A 17,813-nucleotide genomic window follows, 5' to 3' on the forward strand; every position below is an offset into this window, starting at 1 on the left:
GAAGGATTCATAATAGCTCCCTGCCCATGGCGGCACAGAGTGAATTAATTTTCCTGGGTCTTGGGTTCCTCATCAATAAATATTGAACTAAGCAGTTTCTAAATAACCCTCTCACCCTAAATTCCATGATTCTATGTATTTGGAATGAAATGATTCATTGCTCTGTAGGTCATATATCTCTCTCAGGAATGCAAGGAGTTAACAGAAAAAAAAATCTCAAGATATAAATAAGGACTTTTTGTGAACTGCCAATAATCTATTATTTACTTGAAAATAACCCCACAAGTAGTTTATTGATGTAGTCCTTTCTATAAGAGTTTCAATTTAAGAGAAATCACATATACACAAAAAAAGAGGAAATCACTATTCTATCTGTATGTATGTAGTATGGCAGGGCTGGGAGAAAACTTTCAAAAACTTTCCTCAACATTTAAGAGTAAGGACACCAAGTTTGGAAGATTGGAAAAATCTGGACTTCGAATCACAGAGGAAAAAATTTCAGTTTAGTCAAGTATGAGGTTATGTTTAATGTGGTCTACTTATTTTCTTCTGCTGCTTTGTAATGCAGTTGTAAATGCTGAATTTTGATGAAACTGCTCATTCACTGATTGGTAATGATGCTAATACAGTTTGAAGATTACATCTAGTTGTTTCATGACCCAGTTCCACTGTTTTAGACCCAGAATAAAGGTAGCACAATGCAGTAAAAGAATACCAGATAAAGCCAGGGAGACCTGGATTACGGCTAGACTCTATGACCTTGGACCTTCTGCGTCTCAGTTTCCTCTTTTGTAAGATGAGAATATTGAATTGCTTAGGTCTTTTCCTCCTTTAAGATTCTATGGTTCTATGAATGAGCTGGCCAACAATTCTTCTAATTGCCTATCAAGATTCTAATTCATCCCTGATTCTAATTCTAATAGAACTGATTTACAAATGGAATTTCTTGTTTTCACCTTAATAATGACAATAACAACAGCAAACCATCATCTTCTACCCCTTCTGGCTTTTGAGTGTCCCATTCTCAAATACAGGAGCCAAATCAAGAAACATGAAGAAAGGCTCACAAATAGAAAGGATAGAGAATCGAAAAGAAGCTCAAGCACAGATTTTCACACCCAGGGATAAGGAAGGGGAAGAGGTATATTAATGAAGATTCTTTATTGCATGTAGCATTAACCTAACTCAAACAAATGTAGGCAAATTAAGGGAATTTATTAACCCTCATAAATAGAAGGTTCAGAAGATCCATCTGGTTTCAGGTACACCTGGATCAAGGATCATAAATGACAACATCAAGACTCTGTCTCAGTTCCTTCTTCGACAGGGAGTTCTTCAACTGGTTCTTTCTAGATCACCAATAAGATGGTGGCTGAAAGCTGAAAACTCAAAATCTATATAAGCTTAATAACCAAGAGAGAGAAACATGTTTTGTTTTATTTCCCAAATAACTCCAGGAGAAAGTCCCAGGAAAGAATAATCTATTGATCAGACTTGATCATGTACCCATCCCTATACCAATCAGTATGGCCTATGGGATGGGTTCTCTGATTTATGGGAGCAGTGTGGGTGATGTTTCCACTTCTATAGCTGGAGTAGGGAGTATAGTCAGGCCTATGAAACCCATATGGAATGGGCTGCTCATAGGAAAGAAGGGTTTTGTGTTCTGAAAAAGTGGGGACACAGTGCTAGAAAGATCACAAACAGAAGGCCACTACAATAGATCTCATTTGACATTGCACATCAAGGATAGACGGTAGCTATCTGGAATGATGAGATCTAATAAAAAGGATTCTGAGCTATGTGAAGGCTCACTAAGAATGAGTATGAAGATTGATTAGCAATGTGTGCAATGGACATTGTAGTGGACAATAGAGATATGCAAACCGTATAGTTGCTATCCCTTCCTAGTGTGAAATCATGATTTAGTTCCTACTAAGTACGGTCAATTCAACCACGAACCCTTTAGAATATCACAGGGATAGGCCCTTCTTTTGAAAATTTCCATTTATTCATGCTTATAAAGCTACCTAAATTCTTAGAGATGGGAACCCCTCCATGATGGAAATTTTTACATTTTATTTGAAGTCATGTTGGCCTTTAGGACACAAAAAATGATCCCAGCTATCAAGGGTTTTTAATAAAGAATGTATATCAGAATCACGTAGGCAGTTATTTTTAAATATATATGTCTAGCCTCTATCCCCAAACTTTCTGGTCCAATAGGTCTTGGTAAGATCCTAGAATAGTGAAATATGACTATTATATATGAAAGTTATACATGCTCATAGAAAAAACAAACAAAACAGGACAGAGAGATACAACATGAAAAATAGAAAGTCCCCTCCCTCTCCAGGAGGGATTTAGGTGGGGAATGGGGAAAGAGGAAATTCTCTTTTGTCGTATATAAATGTCTATATTGTTTGAAATGCTTTTTTACAACAAGCCTGAATCAGTTTTGTATTTTATAAGCTTGATAATCTAAAACACTTATCTCAATCAGAAACTACAATGTCCATGCCAGCCAAATTGTCTTCACTGAGACTATTCTAGTTGTAGGTAACAAAAACAGCATAAAATACTTTTAAAAGTTCTTTTTGAGACAATACCCTTTTCTTACTCCCCTGAGGTAACCCTGTGGACAGTTTATAGAAAGAATATATAAACATATACATATAAGTATACATATATAAGTAAATATACATGTAAGTATATATACATATAAGTATATATCTATATCATAAGTATATCTAAGTATACTTATAAGCATACATATAGGTATATATCTATACATATAAATATATATCATAAAGGAGTCACAAACCCATAAGTATATGCATATCACTCCTTTTATTATTATTGTAAACATGGTAGAATTATGCTATCATGCATATTCTGTTCTACAATTTGATTTATTTACTTAATTATTTTGGCCTCTTTCTCACAAGATCTACCTATACAAAATCTACCTCCTTTTAGTGACTTCATAATATTCCAAGTTTTTCCCCATATACTAATATGCTTCAGCACACATTCTTTTAAATATATATCTGGGCAGCTATGCAAGTACAGCTATGGAATATATTCCTACTTAAGGCATATTAGTATATATATATATATATTTAAATGATGAACACTATTGAATTGCCCTCCAAGAAGTCACACCAATTTAGAGACCCACCCACACTGTATGACAATATCTGTCTTCCCTACTCTCAGATGGCAAGTCAAAGCTTCCCAGATCACCTTGAAATATATTGCTGATTAAGAACCACTGTGCTTGAAGGCTGTTACTTAAAAAAAATAAAAACAAAAAACCTGTAATTTGTTTTTAGAATTGTTTTAAATCTTAAGACACTCTTGTAATAAGAAGTCATACGTAGAATGACTAAGTTCTAGGAATCATATCCATCTGGATCTCTCTATACACTATAACTGGTATTAAAAGCTAGGGGCCTGTGAGACTTTGGATGAAGATTGCAAGACCTTGCTTGTGTCACCTGCATCAGGATTTCTGGCCATAGAAGCCACACAGAGATGCAATTTAGTGACTGCAAGATGAATCTTTTCTGTCCAGCTGGACTTTTCTCTGGCCTGGGAGCCACAGTGTGATTCTGACTGCTCAGTGATGGCACAGGCAAGGCTGAGCACACTCAGGGGAACAAAGCATCTAGAACTTTCTTGAAAGCAATTTCCACAAGAATAAAGCACAGCTCTAGGAATTTTAGACACACGTGCACACATGTGCACACACACATACACACACACACCCCACACAAAAACCTTATGTGGAGAGACACAATGTTGTATATTCTTAATCTTGCTGAGATTTAGCAATTGATGAGGGAAAGTGGGAACTTTCTCAAGGTTGTGTTAGGGTACCTGAACTATATTTATGGCATTGAATCAGTCAACTCCTAATCTATGGGACTAAAGAAAGAGAGTATGATAAATAAAGTGCCCAGATAATCTTTTTTTTAAGATTTTATTTATTTATTTGACAGAGAGAGACAGCGAGAGAGGGAACACAAACAGGGGGAGTGGGAGAGGGAGAAGCAAGGTTCCCGCTGAGCAGGGAGCCTGATGCAGGGCTCGATCCCAGGACCCTGAGATCATGACCTGAGCCAAAGGCAGACGCTTAACGACTGAGCCACCCAGGCGCCCCAGTACCCAGATGATCTTAAGCACTTATTTCAGTCAGTAACTAGAATGCCCATCCCAACCAAATGGTGTTCACTGAGGCTGTTTTTAGGTGGCTGGTGACAAAAGAACAATCTAAGCTAGCTTAACACACAAAGAAAACAAGATGTGGGTAAATGACTATTAGGATACAGAGTTTCTCACAAACACCTAAGGCAGGAATTTTGAAAGGGACTAGAACCAAGACTTGAGAAGCTCCACTGTGTCCTAAGCAGTATGTGCCTCCACCTCTCACCTCTTCCTCGCTTACCCTTTTTTATCTCCTCTGTTCTTTCTGCAGGGCAGCACTCCATACTTTTTCCAACCCTTGTGGTGAGACAGACACTTCACTGCTCTTGAACTTCCATCAACTCAGTTCCAATGACATGCTCTATCTACTGGGCTATCTCAGAGTCTAATTTTCAAATTCCCCGAGAGACTCCAACTGGCCCAGCTTGGCTCAGGTGTCCATTCAACCTTGGCCAGAGAAGGTGGGTTTGTGTAACAACAGAATAGCAGCTGAAGTTTATTGGGTGCTAACTACACTTTATAAGCTTTACCTTTATATAGCCTTCAGAGCCCTCCTTTATCAGGACCTCGGAACAGTTTTCAGAAAAAGAGGATAATTGTGAGTTGTGTGGATGTCCTAAAAGATGTCTGTGACTCAGATCTTTCCCTCAGAGCCTGAGAATATTATGTGCAGAGAGAAAAACATGCACATGAAAATCTAACTTGAGCCTTAAAACTCAGTCCAGTAATGCTGCAACGGGCCTAAGTGCAGGACTTCAAGGGTCCAAAATAACTGAGTTCCAATTCTAACTCCACGTTTACTAGCTGTGTAGCTTGGACGAGTCCCTCTACCTCTCTGCTCAATTCCCTTTTCTTTCTGTGAAATTGTGAAAATAACACATACTGCATGACACAGTGTGCACGAAGTGACTTGAGTACTGTTACCCATGAAGCACTTAAAACAGTAACAAGTGTTTATGCATGCTTCCTCTGTGACAAGGTAATGTCCAAAAGAGACACACACTAACAGGAAGGGAAAGATGGAGAAGCAAAGCGTCTGCTTGCCCTAATGAGCATTATCATTATATATAATATCATTATGTAGTAACGAGAGATAATAGTTACCAATTATTGTGTATACTGTGATGGGAAATTTTCTCAGTGCTTTACATATACTTATGTATATTAGCTGAGTTACTATTATTGCCCCATTTGGAGGCACAGAGAATTTAAGTAACTTGTCCTAGGTTACACAGCTAGTAAGCTGTAGAAGGAGGACTTGGGACTAGAAGGTCTGGCTCCAGAGCTCATAGCTTAAACACTACTCTGTACGGCCTTCAGCCCAACTGTATCAGAGGCTGTCCTGCCACATGTGTTCCTGAACCAGAGAGGTGTCTGTGGATATACCAGCACAGAGAGAAGACAGTTTACCTTCAAGTTTTCAAACTTGCTAGAATCCCCTCTTGTTTATTCCACATGCCCTCTTTAATGAGGTTACCTCATCAGAATTAATGGATTGTTATTCTTCTTGATCGGTGGTGTAAACTGCAAACTCTGAGATAGTCTGCCTACCACACTTAGTTTAAGCTTTGGAAGGTTTACTTGCAAAAGCTCTTAGAAGCACCCATGAATAAACAAGAGCGAAAAGTTATACCAAGGATAGACATTTTTGTTTGCACTTTTTTTCAAATCTATCCAAACAACTGGATTCAAAAGCTTTCTCTGACACCATAGGCAAATGCTTCTTCCCCAGGCACAGACAGCCTGTCAGAGACAGCACAGACCCACTGCTGTGGTTATTGGAGAAATTTATAAGTGATGCAAGGTTTTATTTTTGCCAGGTTCTACCTTAAAAGAGTCCCAGAGAGCAAGACACTGATAAGTGGTAGTGAAGGCTGATGACTTCTAAAAGAATTAGAGGACATACATGTAGCAGATGCCACTGGTCAGGTGGCCCAACTCCCACTCTCAAACCCACCTCTTTGGTAGAGGCTAGAAAAGCCAAATATTTGCTTTCCTGCTCTTCAGCTAGGGTTGGCTATGTGAAACAGTTTTAGCTCCAATGAAGTATAAGTGGAATTCTCCAGGGGCTTCTGGCAAATCTTTGCTTTCTTGATATAAAGGACAGATGTCACTAGCACCACCCCTTCTGCCACTGCCTTCTCTGGCCTCTGACACAGACCAGCGCCTAGAGGTATGGCAGCCATTCTGCAACCACAAGAGATGGGCCCACAGAATTGAAGACATACTAGCTCTGGTATTTTTTTTTTTTTTTTTTTTGAGCTATTAGCAATCACCAACAGCAACCTCCAGAATGCCGGCTATATTAGTAAAATAGTTTGAGTCACCTTAGTAAGGGTTTCTATGGATGCCAAAAGCATTCTTATTGATACAGTATGACAATAAGATATTTTAGCCCATTTATTGCCTTTTAATTTACACCTATCCATCTATTCCTCAGAAATCCCCCAGAAGTTAGGTTAAAGAGCATTACTTAATCAAATCACTGAAATGATTCATGGGGCACAGATAATCAAAATGATTTCTCTTTATAGTTTATCCCCTAATCATAATAACTACTTTAAGACCAGTATCATATTGTTAATAGTATGGTGGTATAGTGTGTTATTAACCAAACTTACTGTTAATCAGTCTAATACACACATGGAGTCCAAAAAAATGTATAAAACCATTTTTTACTCTTGGCTTCAGTTACATATTTCAACTTTATAGAGTTCATGGTCAAGAGAAATGGTTGTAGTCATTTGTTCTACCTCACCCTTCTTCAGCTCTCAAATAGAGCCTCCCAAATATGCCCTAAAGATCACCCATGTGGCCACCCCCTCATAGGCACTAGGAAATCAAGCTTCTCCTTCTTGGACACTCTCCTCTCTTCCCACACACCTAGAGATGGGCATAGGGATGCATGGGAGCAAAATGAGCCCCATTAACTAACACCACTGAGTACATAATAGGCACTCAAATGCTTACTAAATGAATAAATTAAAAAGGAGTATCCACCTTAAGTAGGTGTTTCCAGAGAGGCCTTTTAGAAGATGTGGTCTGCCTTAGTCAGTTTGGGTGGCTACAACAAAATACCATAAACGAGAGGCTTATAAAGAACAGAAATTGTTTTTCCCAGTCTGGAGACTGGGAAGTCCAAGATCATGGCACTGGCAGATCCGGTGTCTGGATCTCATGGACCATTGCCTTCTCACTGTACAAAAGGGACAAGGGAGCTCTCTGGGGCCTCTTTTATAAGGGCACGAATCCCATTCATGAAGGCTCTACCTTCATGACCTAATCACCTCCCAAAGGGGATCCCTCCCAAAGGTTCATCTTGGGGATTTGGATTTTAACATATGGATTTCGAGAGGACACAAACATTCAGTCCAAGCATGGTCTAAGCAGACTTAAGCATCATCTGTGACTCGGCCAAGTGGAGAAGTGATAGGGAGAGCAAGCCAGAAAGAACCCACAGCATGAAATGAGGTGCTTTACAAGAATACAGGAGTGGTGCCCTGGGAGAAGTAGAAATAATTTCATGCTGCAGAAGTGTGGAGTGTGAAGCAGAGAAGTTGGCAGGGATTGAATCAGCATGGCTCTTGGCGATGGAGAAATGTTTGAAGGGTTTTTAAGAAGGAAATAAGCATTGCTTTGGATTTCAGAAAAATCACTTTGGGGACAGTTAGGGGGTGGATTCAAAACAAGAGACTAGATTCAAGGAAGAGAGGCTTATTATGAGTTCCTGGAGAAATAAGAGGCCATGAGGTTCAAACGAGTTAATCCATTTGCAAATATACTAAGCACAAATTTCAACATTTCAAAGTACTCCACTGTGTTGAATTCAAGTCAACCACGTGCTGAGTTGTGTACCAGCCAGACAGTGTAAAGAAAGGCTAACCCTAAGACCCTCATACTCTCACTGAAAGGGAGGTGGCAACAAAGATTAGGCCACCTGCCTGGTGTTGAGGGGAGGGCACTTGGCACTTGCCCAACTGTTCATCCCTTACAATTCTGACAATCACTGTGTAGCCCCAAAGGTGAGAGCCATAATCAAGGTCATACGGTGACCAGCTTAAAATAGTCTCTGGCTCCTCCTGAACCCAATTTCATGCCCTAAATTCCAGATGACAAAACCTGCTGCATAAAAATAGTTCAATTAAAATCTAAAATAAAACGGTCACTTGTTCTTAAAAACAAAGCAAGCACAGTTTTTCAGCAAAATGTCATGAACCTGGATAAAACTGTAATTTGGGAAGTTGTAAAAATATGGCTATAGCATCCCGCTGGCCAACGCCTGTCACATGACCATGAATGTCGGGCACCGCCCTGGGGCTCCACCTTGCCTGGTTCGTGCGAGGCTGTGTGAGGGTGAAGCTGGAGTGGGAGGTCAGCTACACAAGATGGCCCATTTAACAGCTGATCTGCTGGGACTGGTGCCTAAGAAGTTAATTTCTAGCTTTGAGATGGTTTCTGGTAATTGTAGGTAATTTAAAATATAATTTCAATTTAGTTGGAAAAAAAACTGTTTGCAGTGTTTATGCTCATCACTCTAATTTAAGGTCTAGAATGTGGGATGGACTGCGTTTCAATACACGCCCATTTTGCATCTTCCTGATTTTACCACCAGTGATTATAAAAACAGCCTCAGCAAACCTCAGTCTGCATTGCAAGACAGATGCTGCAAAGCTCAGATATAAAGTTTCACATTGCTGGAAGGTTAACTGTTGTGCATGTAAATGATTATCAGATAGATGAAGAAAACCACAAGGCTCCAAAATGCAAAAGCCCTCAAAAAAATCCAGCTTGCCCATGTTTATAATAAGGCCACTTTATTATTTTTTTTCAAAGAAGGATGACTATGCCTGAGCTCAGTGTGGTCTGCATGCAAGCTTAATGGAGGAATAATTACACAAGGCTGCTTGTGAGTGGGCCAAGAGAGCTTCCCTCCGGGTTGTGTGTTACAAACTGCTCCACACTGAGCCCCAACCATCTACAACTTTGCAAGGTTCAGAGATTTCTTACCACAGCAAGGTCGAGTGCTTTAAACGTATGGCTTTGGGGTGCCTGGGTGGCTTAGTCTGTTAAGCGTCTGCCTTCGGCTCAGGTCATGATCCCAGGATCCTGGGATCTAGTTCCACATTGGGCTCCTCGCTCAGCAGGTAGCCTGCTTCTCCCTCTGCCACTCCCCCTGCTTGTGATCTCTCTCTCTCTGTGTCAAATAAATGAATAAAAGTCTAAAATAAATGTACAGGTTTATTTTAAGTGAAGAAGAAATTTAAGGATATATTGTATGTGGTTTTATAGAGATTTTTAAAAAATTGTCTAAAATGTGAATAGGAGAGTACTCAATGCCAGGCACTGTGGCAATTATTTATTTATTTATTTATTTATTTATTTATTTATTTAAGATTTTATTTATTTATTTAGAGAGAGACAGAGCGAGAGAGGGAACACAAGCAGGGGGAGTGGGAGAGGGAGAGGCAAGCCTCCCGCCGAGCAGGGAGCCCGATGCAGGGCTCGATCCCAGGACCCTGGGATCATGACCTGAGCTGAAGGCAGACGTGTAAGGACTGAGTGTGGCAATTATTTAGAATCCAAAGAACTATCATGAGCCAAATGTGCCAGTGTTGCTCACCTAGGACACATGCAGCCAAATAACTAAGAAAATAGCTAAAATGAGCACTTGATCTAATAACTTTACACACAGTCTCCCATCTACCAGCTTGCCAAACTCTCTTGAATAAAGCTCAGGGCAGATGACAATGACACCGTGTTAACACTGGCTTTGGAAATCACACTCTGAGTCTGAAAACTGAGGGTCAGGGGTCAGAATTTGCTTGTTGCTAGTATCCAAAACCTGCCTTCAAAAACAGACCCAAACTAATGTCACCAAGCAATCACCAAGCAATACCATTTAGATCATGAAGATTGCCTGGAAAGCTTTCAAATGGAGCTTAGAAGTTTAACGACTGGGAAAACAAAATGTGTTCTACGGTAGCAGACCCAAATTAATCTGGCTTTGCCAATAATGACTCAGCAAACAAACAAACAAACAAGCTTTTTTTAAAAAAAATGATAATTAAAAGTTATTACATGTACCTGATTTAAAAACAAAAACAAATTCAAATATTACCAAAGTGAAAATTAAGTTTGTCTTCAACCTCAAACCTTTAGTCCCCCTCAGTCTTCTTCCCTTGAGGTAGCCCCTACTATCAGTTTTCTTGTGTGCTATAGTCTATGTATATCTAAATCTGTGTATTTATGTCACATACACACAGTGGCGGCTCCAGAATTTCTATATAGGAGGGGCTTAGGAGCTGCAATCTGAGTGGATGTGGGTAAACTGCAGAAAGCTACATTTGCCTGGTATTTTACAGAAGAAGGAACATATAAATTTGAGCACCAGTAGAACTAAGCACAACAATGAATTATAAACCACTGGAGAAAATGAGAATTCATGAGTCCATACTAATAACAAATAAATAGTAAATTATAAATAAATGGGGGAGGGGCACCCTGGGCTACAGTGAAATACAATGACTGACGGTGAATGAAGTCGTACTGGAGCTGGAGGACCATTATTTTGCAACCGTGAAAATAAAGATTGGATCAGGACTCATCAATGCATGCTACATCCAGGAGGAAATTTTGATGAGGACCAGGATATTTGTATCATCTTAAAGTGCCTCCCCAGGAACACTTATTAATTGCAAAAGTGTGGGTTGGGGGGAAGAGTAGTTACATAATGGAGAATTTGGACAACATCTTGACCAAGTCATCGAAATTAACATTGCTGGTGAGAATGGACATGATACCCGGAAGGACAAAATATCCCCTATGCAGTACTCTGGCCTAGAATACATAATATCAATCTAATCACAAGGAAACATCAAGCAAACCTAAAATGAGGACTATTCTATTTTTAAAAAGTGGGGGCAGGAGTAAAAGAGGAGAGAGATGGTGGTGAGGATTATATTCTTCAAAAATGCTAATGTCGTAAAAGACAAAGGAAGACTACGAAAATGTTCCAGATTAAAGGAGGCTAAGGAGATATGACAACCAAATGCAATACCAGACCCTAGACTTGATTCTGTACTGGAAGGAAAAAAAATGTTGTAAAAAAGATTATTAAACCAACCAACAGAATTGGAATTCAAACCATAGAGGAGAAGAAAAGCCTGTTGAAGGTTTGATACTGCTGTTTCTATCAAACCCCAGACCCACCAGCACCACCCTCACTTAGAGAGCTCTTTAAAGAGCACTTGAAGCTTCTGCCCACAAAGCTCCTTCTTTGTCCAGGGAACCAGGAGGTGACAAAGCTCCAAGGAAGGGTAGGTTGTTTCTGCAGCAGGAATGAGGGGCCATTTTAAGTTTTGCCTCAGGAATTGGAATTTTATACTATGTCAATGATACAGGCCCAAGATTGAGGATCTCATAGAAACTGCACCACAAATTCCCTTCTGGTCCCCTCAGACCAGCTTGTGCTAAGCTCACTTAAAACTTCCTCTTACCTTAAGTTCATTTAAAAGTCAAACAAATTCCATTTAAGTAAAGAATAGTGTATGGCAACTGTGGCTAATAATTGCTTGGGAAATAAAAATGAATGAATGAATGAATGAATGCGGAAATAAACAATGAAGGCATGTGAGGAACGCTCTGATAATGAAGACTGCTTGTATGACTTATGTAGAGAAAACAAAAAGAAAGTATGTTTTCCCTACCTTAGCTCTCTGTGAGCTGTGTAAGTAAGGTAGTCATTTCCCTGTATTTGCTTCCAAATGTAAACGCTTCTGTAGTTGAACCAATATTAAGTCTGGGAATACAAAACAGAGTAAAAAGGAGAAAAATTCCTTAAAGGGACACATGGAAACACAATGTGCTCATTGCCGGACTTCTCATAAGGTAGACAAAAATGGGAAATTAAACATATAGCGTAAGAAAACTGTAATAACTTTACACTCAAATGAAACCTTGAGATAAATGTGTGTGTGAGGAGTAGGGGGAAGAAACTGACAAGGATTAAGTGAAAAAATAAACATCTGAGCAAAGCAGAATCTGTAATTCACCCTGACAGAGAAAGGAAGCTGAATCAAAACTCATCAGGCCCCTGAATGCAAGAAGCCAGGGTGTGGATACGGGGCTGCTGGTGCCAGGTGAGCATCTGTGACCAGGTTTCTCTTGGCTCCAGAGTGGTGGGAGTTAATATAGCCCACTGATTTGGGAGATGTGGAAATTTGCTCCAAAAGCAAGAAAAAGTTCAAGGAATTAATGTTCCTAAAAAAATAAATGAAACAACAACAACAACAAAAACAAAAACCAAGCATATAAAATGTCCGTGCACCTAGAGAAAATCATCCTACAGTGCTTATTGGCCATACTGAACACCCAGCAACCTTTCCCATTTTTCCACTTCTCCTTCTAATGCAGCACTTTGATTTTGCACTGGAGAAATGATCCTTCCCCCACAGAATGCATTGTGTTGGGTCGGCCAGGTTGTGTACTTCAGGCACCTGGCATGCAGTAGTGGAGATCAAGAGCTGTATCTGTGAATGAATGAATGAATGAATGATCCCAGCCCTCCTCTAGCCAGGCAGTGAGACACTTTTCTCCCTGAGATTGGGTCTTAAGTGACATGTCACAGACTAAGAAAATTCCAGAAGCCAATTCATCCTAACAGAGATGTTCTAACAAGACCATCCGTTTTTGTTTCCTAGACCCTGGGATTCCTGTACCATGATTCCTGTCCTTTCAAAGCCAGGTGCCTAAGCTTTCTGTTTTATTCTAAGAACTGTCATATATCCTTCCAGTAAACTCTCCCTCTGCTTAAGTTATCCAAAGCTCATTTCTGCTGCTTATGAACAAAGAACCATGACAGACACACATTTCCCAGCTTGCCCCTATGGAGTACACCAATTATTATCCCCAAATATGGTCTTGGTAATAAGAAGGTTAGGGGAAGTTTATGGATTTTTCTTTCTGTTTTTGTTTCCATGTGTCTAGTTGATTTCACCAAGTACACTTACAAGCAGGAACCTGAGGACTTGAAATAAAAATTTCAGTTCTTTGCATTCCCCTGCAGGAACTCTTTATTATTGTGTCTAAAAGTATCTGTTGTTCAATAGATGTTAGTCAGAGTTACATGTATTTGTGTTAAGAAACCACTTATTTCTAGATTAATTTCAGAGGGTGTATTTGCAATTTACCAATTTCCAAAGCCCCACCTACGACAAATTTCCTCTGATTTTCACATCCACTCAGGAATAGCTTGAAGCAAGAACACGGTATCACTTTTGCTGTTAAAGTTTCAACTTTCCAAGTTTGCCTAGCTATGAAAAGAACAAATTTAAACAAATCCTAGCATCATCCCTTTTCAAAAATACAGTTTAAATACCCAGTTTTATGTAGCAGCCTAGTTATTTTTATTGAAGAGACTAGAGGAAATGGTTATTGCTATCTTGCTTTCAAGTAATTATTTTTTAAGTAATTAAAAAATATCCATTGATCATTTTTATTGTGTTGGCCATGATTTTGGTACCTAGTACAGTTCTGAGCACCTAACAGATGTTTAAGAAATAGTAGTCAAATTCATGAACAAATGGATACTTTGTTTTTAATTGTGGGACAATTTTGGTTTGATGCATCACTAAGAGTTGGTTAAAGAGTATCTATTGCATAGCCATTTTTAAGTCAGTAGACACAAATGTCACAGCAACTGGCTATTTTTGATAGTTCCACAAGCTCTGCAAAAGTTTTAGAGCCCTAAAATGGTCCCATTATAGAATGAAAGCCTACAGTGCTGCCTGGGATGACCCTGTGGTCAGATTAATACTCTGGAGGTCCCCCGCCCCAGGCACCCCACCTTTGCCCTCATATCAAGCTATAAGGTTAGACTTTATCTGAAACCACATCTTATTGGCTCCTTCCCTTCTGCTATCCTGTTTCCCTCATTACCTTATAGATGCTTCCCAAAGAGCAGCCCAATCCCTATCTCAGGCTCTGCTTCTAGTGAACCCAACCTAAGACAGAAAATATGCTGCTATCTAAATGGAAATATTATGCAACAATACCTATAAACTTCCTCACCAATCACCAATGAAATTTGAAAGTTTACCAAATGTGTGGATAACTGCAAAGGATATATCATCATTGTACAGAATCAGCACAGATAAATGACAACTATAATTTATTGAGGGCCTTCTATGAAGACACTATATCTCCTTGAATTCTTTTCACAATTTTCTTAGATAGGCATTACCACACATACTTCCAAAATAAATAAGTTCAGAATCAACAACATCAAATAGCCCATCCAAAGTCAGATAACGACTACATGACAGTTTATTTTTAGTATTTCCTAAAAAGTCTCATAGGTTGATTGTAATGTTCTAAAATACTCTGAAAGAAAATGGCAATGTCCCTCTGACTTTCCATTCTTCAAAAGTTGTGGGATAAAGCCCAAGTGGTCTCTTCAGAAATAACTGGTATGTTTTAAGGCTTACTCATGAGATCCAAAGCAGTTTTTTTTTCTCATGAAATTAAAATTACGACAGGTGATTACTTCTATTCTAGCCTTTTCCCTTCTCCTGCTTGCTGCAGAAGACTTGCTGGCTCATGATTTCTCCTTCCCCTACCCCAGGATGAGGGGTTTGATCTCTCGTGTGCAAAACGAGAAAACAACTAGTCTTCTCATATCACCTCTTTTGTTAACCATAAAAAATAAACCAACCAACCTCCTCGTAGCCAAAAGGAAGGGGTGACGGTTGTTAAAAACAGCATTTTAGTTTTAGAACTTGAAAATGAAAGCAGGTAAAGAGCATGTGACTCACTGTCAACCAGAAATACCAAAAAGCCTTTGTTAGGGAACTGGATGAAGCAATTACAAGCATCTTCACAGGCTGTCAACCTCAGATACCCATCTTCCCTTGAAAAGCTTGTGTGCTCTGTCATCAGTGAGGTTATCTCAACCTTTTCTGAGCCTATTTTTACTTTCAGCCTGGCTTACCTCTTAGGATAATCATCTCCTAAGTTCACTTCCCATCAAGAAAAGCAACACTACACTAATGCAACCCTAAAAAAGCTAAGACAAACATGGTTCAGTCCTCAAATAGGTCAGATTTTAAAAAGGACAGTCTAAAAGGTCAAAACTAATTATGAAAGAAATTCATACGCTAAGTGAAATAAGCCAGACACAGAAGGACAAATACTATATGGTTCCACTTGTATGAGGTACCTAGAATAATCAAATTCATAGAGACAGAAAGGAAAATAGTGGTTGCCAGGCGCTGCTGGGGAGAAGGGGGAAAGGAAAGTTATTTAATGGGTTTTATCCCCCTTCTCCCCTCCTTTTCCTCATGAGTCATTTAAGCACACGAGAGATCAAACCCCTCATCCTGGGGTAGGGGAAGGAGAAATCATGAGCCAGCAAGTCTTCTGCAGCAAGCAGGAGAAGGGAAAAGGCTAGAATAGAAGTAATCACCTGTCGTAATTTTAATTTCATCACACACATTTTATCCTTAAGCTTTCTTGAGCTTCCAGTGCCTCTAATTATCTGAGATTTGATGAACAAATCTGTATTTTCCACTGACATACATGATTTCAGTCTTCAGATCATGCCTCAGCCCCATGTTTATCATGTGTTTATACACTGGTTAGAGGTTTTAGAGCAAGGAGTTCTCAACTTCCAAGACAGAATCACCTAGGGAGCTAAAAGTCTTGATGCCCAGGCTGCAGCCCACAACAGCTAAATCAGTGAGAGCTACAGGTGGGGACCAAGGCAACTGTATTCTTTTTTTTTAACTTCCAATGTGCAGCTAAGTGTGACAAGCAATGTTTTAGAGAAGGTGCTTCTCAAACATTAATGGATATACCAATTACATAGAGAACTTGTCAAAAGATCTGATGCCAATTCTGATTTGAGAGGTCTGCAGGAAGCCTCAGGATGCTGCATTTCTAATAGCAGGGTAATGCTGAATCAGCTGTTCCTGGACTCCGCCTTGAGTAGCAAGGCTTTAGGGAACAAGAGCCTTTCAGGTTTCCTTTCTTAGCAGAACATTTATTATATACATGGCCGGCAAAGACAGGCACAGCTGGGCCTCCCAGCAGGATGGGTTTGGAAGGTCGCTGGAGACAAGCTGCGGTGGCACAGGGACTAGGGCAGCCCCTTGACTGCAGGTGCTCATGGCCTTGCCCTTGGGGGACTGCAGCTACTCCGCTTCTAGGCTGGTCTATGGGCCGGCCCACTCAGCCCTTTCTAACTTCAGGATCTTTAACAAGTCACTCAATTCCCTAAGCCTCAATCTCCTTATGTGTAAAACAGGAATAACAGTGTCAACTACTGGACTCTATGAGGCTACATGAGGACTAAAGGAGATAATCAGGTACACACTGGTATGTCTGCCATGAGACATGCCTATCTTTATTTCTGCCCCTGCTGCCAACAAAGAGCCAACTTGCTATTCTCTCTTTCCCTTTTGTGTCTAGACATCTGATATGTACAGGGCATTCATTGTAGCCCCTGTCGCTGGAGGACAGGGACCATCTGTGTATCTTGGTTCTGAACAGGAGAAGCAAAGCCCCCAGAGACATATATTTTCGTGCAGATGGCATAACCAAAATACTGATTAAGATTTTGCTCTTTGAGTACTGTTTTTGGTTTTTTACTAATTTTGTGTTCAGAAATGCTACCCTAAAAATGACAAAGATAGTCTCTCAGAGTTCAGAACTTGGTAATGGGATACTAGCTAACATTGAGTGCTTCTGACAGACTAACACTGTTCTAAGAACTTTATGAGACTTAACTCATTTGATCTTCACCACAACACTGTGACCCAGGGATTATTATCCCCATTTAGCAAATGAGGAGACTAAGGCTTCAAGAGTTTAAACCATGGTCACATCACACAGCTAGTAAGTGGCAGAACAAGGGTTCCAGCTCCAGAGGCTTTCTCCAGAGTCCGCCCAGACCCGTGGTGGGGCAACCTGTCCATCAACATCTCTCTGTCTTGGTTTTTGCAGAGATGCCTGACATAAGGCATTTTCAGATGTGATATTCTTACATATATGCCATGGAGATATATACAATATATCCCACCTTCTGGCAGGAACCTAAAAGGATACTAAGAAATAAACTTGCATTCCTCCAGTTTATGCCAAAATGCAAATGAACCTTTCACAAACTTCAGTATTATTATTTGCAACTTAATCTATTTTAAAATGGCTGTTCTCTTGCATATGTGTGTCTCAGTCACTTGTTTTTGTCGCCTCACATCTGAAACTCCTTCCTGTCTTTGGGAAGGATCTACCATGTGACTTCCTGAATTCCCTGATTCTTGCTTTCTGCTGCTTCTTGTCAGCCTGGGTATGGACATGTGAACCAGACTTTACCCAGTCAGACAGTCCTATCCGGAACTCGAATACAAAGACATAAGGAGAGCAGAAGATTCATCCTAGAGCCAGAGGAGAGGGGAGCATGGCCAGTGGCACCAGCGTCAGGAAGGGACGGCAGCTATGGATTACATCTCAGACTGTTGCTGAGCATGATTTTGGCCGAGGCTCCCGCTGCGATGCTGCCTGATTGTTAGTTTCCCAGGGTTGCCATAACAAAGTACCACAAACTGGGG

General features: G+C 40.0%; 1 long non-coding RNA gene across 1 annotated transcript in view; it reads right to left on the reverse strand.

The window, feature by feature from the left end:
• Window positions 1-17,813, reverse strand: part of LOC118543469 (uncharacterized) — a 79,370-nt gene that overhangs the window by 13,791 nt on the left and 47,766 nt on the right. The gene's annotated exons all lie outside the window — the stretch shown is intronic.

This window comes from Halichoerus grypus, chromosome 8 (genome assembly GCF_964656455.1).
Source record: "Halichoerus grypus chromosome 8, mHalGry1.hap1.1, whole genome shotgun sequence".
In the NCBI taxonomy this organism is placed as follows: Eukaryota; Metazoa; Chordata; class Mammalia; order Carnivora; family Phocidae; genus Halichoerus; species Halichoerus grypus.